Source organism: Hyaena hyaena, unplaced genomic scaffold (assembly GCF_003009895.1).
Source record: "Hyaena hyaena isolate Hyena2069 unplaced genomic scaffold, ASM300989v1 scaffold_11, whole genome shotgun sequence".
Taxonomy (NCBI): Eukaryota; Metazoa; Chordata; class Mammalia; order Carnivora; family Hyaenidae; genus Hyaena; species Hyaena hyaena.
The window spans coordinates 2727478-2734259 of record NW_024080643.1 but is presented as its reverse complement, the minus strand read 5'-3'; the positions used below and the strand labels follow the sequence as shown (position 1 = coordinate 2734259).

General features: G+C 49.0%; 1 pseudogene; it reads right to left on the bottom strand.

Moving 5' to 3' along the window:
- Window positions 1-298: 298 nt before the first annotated feature.
- On the bottom strand, window positions 299-3456 carry LOC120247015 (annotated as a pseudogene).
- Between the last annotated feature and the right edge of the window lie 3326 nt (window positions 3457-6782).

The following is a 6782-nucleotide window of genomic DNA, read 5'->3' as shown; positions in this document are numbered from 1 at the left end:
CAGCAAAAGCATCAAATGTGTAGGAATAAACCTAACAAAAACACATTTTTTCTTCTTGGAGAAAAAATTAGAAGTCATTGAAACATTTAATTATTCATTTTAGCGATTTTTAAAAAAATGTTTATTTACTTTTGAGAGAGAGAGAGGAATTGAGAGCAGAAACAGGGGAGGGGCGGGGGGGGGGCGCAGAGATCAAGAACAATGAGATCATGACCTGAGCCAAAGTTGGACACTTACCCCACTGAGCCACCCAGGCGACCCTCATTTTAGTCATTTTTAATACAAGTTTAGGATTACTCTATTCCTGCATCTTCTCAATTGTTTCTTCTTTATATTTCTTCTATATATTTCCTTTTCATTTCCTCTTGACAAGATTTGACTTCACGTTCAAGGATCTTTTGGACATCTTTGTCCGGTTTTGGTCTAGTGATAAGCACTTTGCTGGGGTGAATGCCACACGGACAGCTGTGCCACTAGCCTTCTGCTGCGTGTGTTCAGTGTAGATGACATAGCCCTTGTCATCCCGGACAATGCTGCCAGTTTGCTGACCTTTGCGGTGTCCTTGCACAACCCAAATGTAATCCTCCTTTCAGATGGGGGTGGAGGGAGCCCTGGACATCTGTCTCAGCTCTTTGGGAAGAGGGGAGACAGAATCTTTCTGCAAATGTTGGAAGGGGCACTGCCGTGCCCTTTATGGTCCTTACATTGGTCAGAAGTCACAAAGGGCTTAAACTTCGTTTTGGCTGCTGGTACTTTAGTAGTGGCCACAGAAAGGAAGACTCAATGCATACTTTAAAAGACCAAAATTGGGGTGCCTGGGTGGCTCAGTTGGTTAAGCGTCCGAGTTCGGCTCAGGTCATGATCTCATGGTTCGTGGGTTCGAGTTCCCCTTAGGCTCTGTGCTGACAGCTAGCTCAGAGCCTGGAGCCTGTTTCAGATTCTGTATCTCCCTCTCTCTCTGACCCTCCCCCGCTCATGCTCTTTCTCTCTCTCTCTCAGAAAGAAATAAAGCATAAAAAAGCTTAAAAGACCAAAATCAATGTAGAAAACATGAAGTTCATGGGTAGAAGATATTGGCATTGTAAATGTAATATTGTAAAGATGTCAATTCTCTCTAAGTAATCTCAGTGCAATTCCAATCAAAATCCCAACAGGTTTATGTAAGCAAGCTGAATCTAAGATTTTATATAAGCATAAAGAGCCAAGAATAGACAAAGAATTCTTAAAGAAGAAAAAAAGCAGAGGGGCTTTCAGGTTAAACATATAGTCTCATTATGCAGCTATTATTATAGGGGGGGAAATGAAATTGGATCTCCATCTGACACGATACACAAAGATCAGTTCTGACGGAAGAAAGACTAATGTGAAAGGCAAAACCTAAGTATAGAAGAGCATCGTCATGGCATAGGTACAAGGAAGAACTTCTTCAGCAAGTTCCCCAAAGTACTAATTATACATGAAAAAGGCAACTACATTACAATTAAGAATTCCATTCATCAAGAGACAACATAAAGGGAATTAAGACAATTTGCAGGGAATGCACAGTGGTATCTTGGACTGGCTCCTGAAACAGCAAAAAGACATTGCTAGAAAAATTGGTGAAATCTGAAGAAAGTCTAGAGCTTAGTTAATAGTAACATATACCAACGCTGGCTTCTCAGTTATGACAAATGCACCTTGGGGATGTAAGATGTGAACAGTAGGGAAAAGTAGATGGTAATTCTCTCTATTATCTTTGCAACTCTTTTATAAATCCATATTATTTCAAATAGAGTTTTGTTTTTAAATGTTTACTTATTTTGAGAGAGAGTGAGAGAGAGCCCATGCACCTGTGTGTGCACATGGACGAGTGGGAGAGGAGCAGAGAGAGAGGGAGAGAGAGAATCCCAAGCAGGCTCCATGTTCAGTGCAGAGCCCAATGTGGGGCTCAATCCCATGAAGTATGAGATCATGACATGAGCCAAAATCAGCAGTTGGATGCTTAACTGACTGAGCCTCCCAGGTACCCCCAAAATAGAGTTTATTCACAAGCTGGAAATTGGTTTTCAGAATTTATGTAATTAATAAAGGATTTATTTATTTATTTATTTATTTATTTATTTATTTATGTTTTTTATTTACTTTGGAGAGTCAGAGAGAGACAGCGTGAGCAGGGGAGGGTCAGAGAGAGAGAGATACAGAATCCAAAGACAGGCTCCAGGCTCTGAGCTAGCTGTCAGCACAGAGCCTGACGCGGGGCTCAAACCCACGAACTGCGAGGTCATGACCTGAGCCGAAGTCGGACGCTTAACCGACTGAGCCACCCAGGTGCCCCAATAAAGGATTAATTTTAAAGAACAATTTAAAGGGGCGCCTGGGTGGCTCAGTTGGTTAAGCGTCCGACTTCGGCTCGGGTCATGATCTCGCAGTTCGTGGGTTTGAGCCCCGCATCCGGCTCTGTGCTGACAGCTCAGAGCCTGGAACCTGCTTTGGATTCTGTGTCTCCCTCTCTCTCTGACCCTCCACTGCTCACTCACTCTCTCTATCTCTGTCTCAGAAATAAATAAAAACATTTAAAAAAATTTTTAAAAATAAAGAACAATTTAAAAACATCAATAAGAAATAGTCATATCTGCACAGCAAAGAGTTGATAAAGAGAAAATTTAGAAAAGTGGTTACCTGAGGGTTGAGGATGAGGCAGGAGGGTGCATTCAGGGATGGACATTCTTGTTCTTGTGACCTTGGTGACCTTCTTGTTCTCAGGCTTGGTGGTGGGTTCACAGTGTTCATTTTATTATTACGCCTCAATCTTACAGGTGTAGTTTTGTTTCTATTACATATTATAGAATCTTTAAAACAGAAAGGTAGGTTTAAAAAAACAAGCCAGGGGCAGAGCAAGCACGTTCCCAAAACTTACAAGAGCATTTTTTTTTTAACTCTAGTCTTTCTAGAGGAAAATGGAATCTTTGAAGGTTTTCAAGAGACGGCGGAATGTCCACCTTCCTTCTCAGCTGGAATTTATGCCAAAACAGAGGAAAGATTGCTGACCTTAGTTTGTCTAGAGGGCATGGTGGGTGGATTAAACGTTCAAGGCTGCTGAGCTCCCCCCCCCCACCCGCGGACACTTCTGCTAAGTGTCCCCAGGGGAGGGACACCGCCCTGCCCACAAGGAGCCCACAGCAAGTGGTAAGGGCCTTGCTGCACTGAGAACGTATCCAAGAGAGCCAAAAATGATCTGTTTGGAGCACAAGCAGATCATGTCATGCTCTGGGCTTACTTGCCTTCAAGGGCTTTCCCGTAGCCCTGGGATAAACTCACCCTGGTTTGGGGCAAGAGCCTCCCTTCTCTGATCCCAACCCTTCGCAGCCACAGGTGGCCACCCAGGTCTCCCTGCGACTCTCTTACTGAGTCCCCTGCTTCCTGGAACGTACCTGAGCTCTTCTTTCCTTGGGCTTTTTCACACTCTCTCTGGACCATCTCCAGCCATTTGCTCGACCCCACTGAGTCCTCCTCAAAGAAGCCTTCTGTGAACCTGGACTCCGATTCCCCTTGGCTACACGCGTCTGTGGGGCCCAACCCGTCAGCTCCACGGTGAGAGCATCAGTCTTGTTCACCGCGGGAAGGCCAGCAGCGCCCCATCAATGTTTGCCAGGCTAACGGCGTACAGTGTAAGCATCCCATGCGGATCACACAGGAGGAAGCGGTCATCTGTGGGCGCAGGGAGGAGATGGAGGGCTTTCAGGAGGAAGTGGCAGGGGATGTAGGGGCAGGTCTGTAACTGGCGTCAGCCCCCAGTTTTCAGGCTTCAGCTGCACGGCAGGGTGTCCTCGGTGGGTGGGCTGAGTCTCCCCGAGGTGCAGCGAGGCTGGGGAGAAATGAGCTTTCTCTCCGGCTCAGTTCACCAGCTCCATCTCCGTGATGCCAGAGGGCAGGAGCTGCTGTCGGCTCCATCCTTCCTTGGTTCTAGCTCAAGGTCACCATATCCAAGGGGGCCTTCCCGTCTGGACAAGCTCTGCGTCAACCTGGGAGGACTCCTGGCCATTGCACTGCCCCGTCAACCCCACCCAGGGCTAGAGTTTCTCTTCTTGGCCCAGTCAGGCCTGATGCGTTCACAGTGGCGACTCCCAGGCTGCAAAACCCATCCGGTGCAGAAATTTCTGTGCTCAGGAAGGAAAGGGGCATAGGCACCTGGGAAGCACACATACCCATTAGCTCAGCCAAATTAAGAGAAAGATTAGTTGTGGCAGTGCCCTTGGGCGTGGTCTCTTTGAAATTCATCAAGTCATGCATTGATGGTCTGTGCATTTTTATTTGTGTATGTTATATTTACATTTTTTTAAGTTTGTTTATTGTGTGTGTGTGTGAGAGAGAGAGAGCGCATGAGCAGGGGAAGGGCAGAGAGAGAGGGAGACAGAGAATCCCAAGCAGGCTCTGCACAATTTAGCATGGAGTCCAGCATGGGACTTGAACCCACGAGCCATGAGATGGTGACCCGAGCCGAAACCAAAAGTTGGATGCTTGACTGGTGGAGCGAGCCAGGTGCCCCGATTATGTTTATGTGTTTTAAATGTTATAAAAACATCATGCTCCATTGTCAATCCCTTTTCTAGCTTAAAATACATTGAAGAAGTTGGATCTAGGGATGGTCAGGCTGAAGGTCCTAGACTTCATTGTTGCTGAGGGCTGATAGGCTCCCCTGGCTGAACCGGCGACTGGCACCTTCCTTGATCACTGCCATGAGACATTCTCCCCCCAGGGAGGGGCACACTCCCCAGTCAGTGGCAAAAGCAAGCCATGGAGCCAACCCGGGGCCAAGGAACAAAATATGAAGAGGGTCCCAAAGCCCCTCCACACGTGTCCTGTTCCATCATCTAGTCTTCAAAGTTTTGGAAAATGTTCATCGTCAGGGAAAATAAGTAAGGAGGACCACAGAGCACACGACCACCTGTCCATTCATGCACCCAGACACCCATTCTCAGGGTCCCTCTGGTCTTGGCACACAACTTAGCTCAGTCACCGTGCTTCAGATGCTTTAAAATCAGAGAATGAGAGAGGGCAGAGCTGCATGGTTTCTTGGAGAACATCCTGCCCAAGACACTATCATGGACATTGGTCTTGATCTCAAGCAGTGTTGAGCTAAAGCTGGGTCCTACCAGCCCCCAAGAGCCAACTCTGCGTTCAGTGACACCATGTTGATGGCCGGAAGTTGGCCACAGATGGAGTATTTAGACCATGGGCAGTGCGAGGCGCTCCCCATCAGGGCTCCCCCTCAGCTCCTTTGCCGGACCCAGGTTCCCAGAACACCACTGACAAGTCGAGTTCAACGCATGAGTCAGAAATCAATTCGCCTTGGTGGAATGCCAGTGTGGTGACTCTCTGAACGAGTAACCTCTTGGCTCACTTTTCAAACAAGGTGTGGCTCAGGAGGCTGTCTGCATGGACTGAGGCGTCTATGTGGTGTGTTTCGAAGGTGGTGTTTTCCAGACGTCTGTCTTGGTCAAGTAATAGAAGACATGCTGGCTCGGGACTGGAGGATAATTTGCAGGCTGTCACAAGAGACTGTTCAGTCACGCTGGCACAGATGGCTGGCCACCCAGAGCCCCAGGTGAGGGAGGGGAGCATTGCAATGAGGAGACAGCCAGGCAGGCTCCCCTAAACGACTCGGCATCCCCGGATGGCTTGTGGGTGTCAATTGCGGACCCTTGGCAGGTGACCTTCTACCACGAGGAGATCCCATCATGCCTTTGGCCACAAAGCTTATCACAATCATTATCTGGCTAACAACGGACCTCTAACAGCAGACCTTGAAGCAGGCGCCATTACTGGGCAAGGAAACCAAGGCTGAGTGTAGAAAATGGCCGCCACAGGTCACATCTGGCTCCAGGTTCCCTTTTCCCAGCTCCACCCCATGCCCAGCCCATCTGGTGCTCTGCCCACGTTCCCTCCTGAGGATCAGCAATATTTACAACACGGAACCAGCCCCAGTGCAGGGAAAGGAGGGCGGGTAACCAGCGCTGCGGCAAGGAGACATCAATGGTCATGACAGGAATGGCCGATGTCCCTCTGTACCCCCAACAAGGCTCGTAGCTCTGCATTAGATCATCTTGACCGCAATCCGTCACCGTTCCCCCAGACCTCGCCACCCCCTGTCTTATCTGTCAGCCTGTGTGGTGGGGACAGTGAGGAGGCGGGGACAGCACTGGATTGAGACTGGGCGTCGGGACCCTGGTCTTGCCTCTGCCCAACTCTGGGAAGTCACTAAACGGGTGGTTGGTCTTCACCTGCCGCTGTCCCGGGCTCGGACACGCCTGTGGTCCACAGCTCCCCACTCTCTCCTACCTTCCGCCCTCCATCCCTTGTTGGGGAGCAGACCACGTGGCCCACGGCCCTGTCACTATTAGCCGAGTTCCATTAATAAAGGCAGCTCCAGCCCAGAAAGTGCCGAGGGACCCCACCGTAGGGACCGTCAGCACAGCAACGGGCTCTGTAGAGCTGTTCTCTTTTCCCGACAACGGTCCCCGGTAATCGTGCTTTGAGCCGATTGCCACCAGGGCCCTACAACAGCTAGCTCGGTTCTGTGATGCTTTTCTCAGTCAGACCTACCTTCCTTCTAGAAAGAAAGGAGAGGGGCGGGAGGAGAAGCCTTTACCCTTGTTGCTGTGACCTCAAGTGCGAATGGTGCTCCATCACTCTTCCCTCAAATATTCCCCACCAGAAACTTCTCCGCAAGCCCCGGTGCTGCCCAAAGGAGCATGGAGGACTTGATGGAGATGGTCCCTGAAAATACTTCTTGGTCCCAGCAG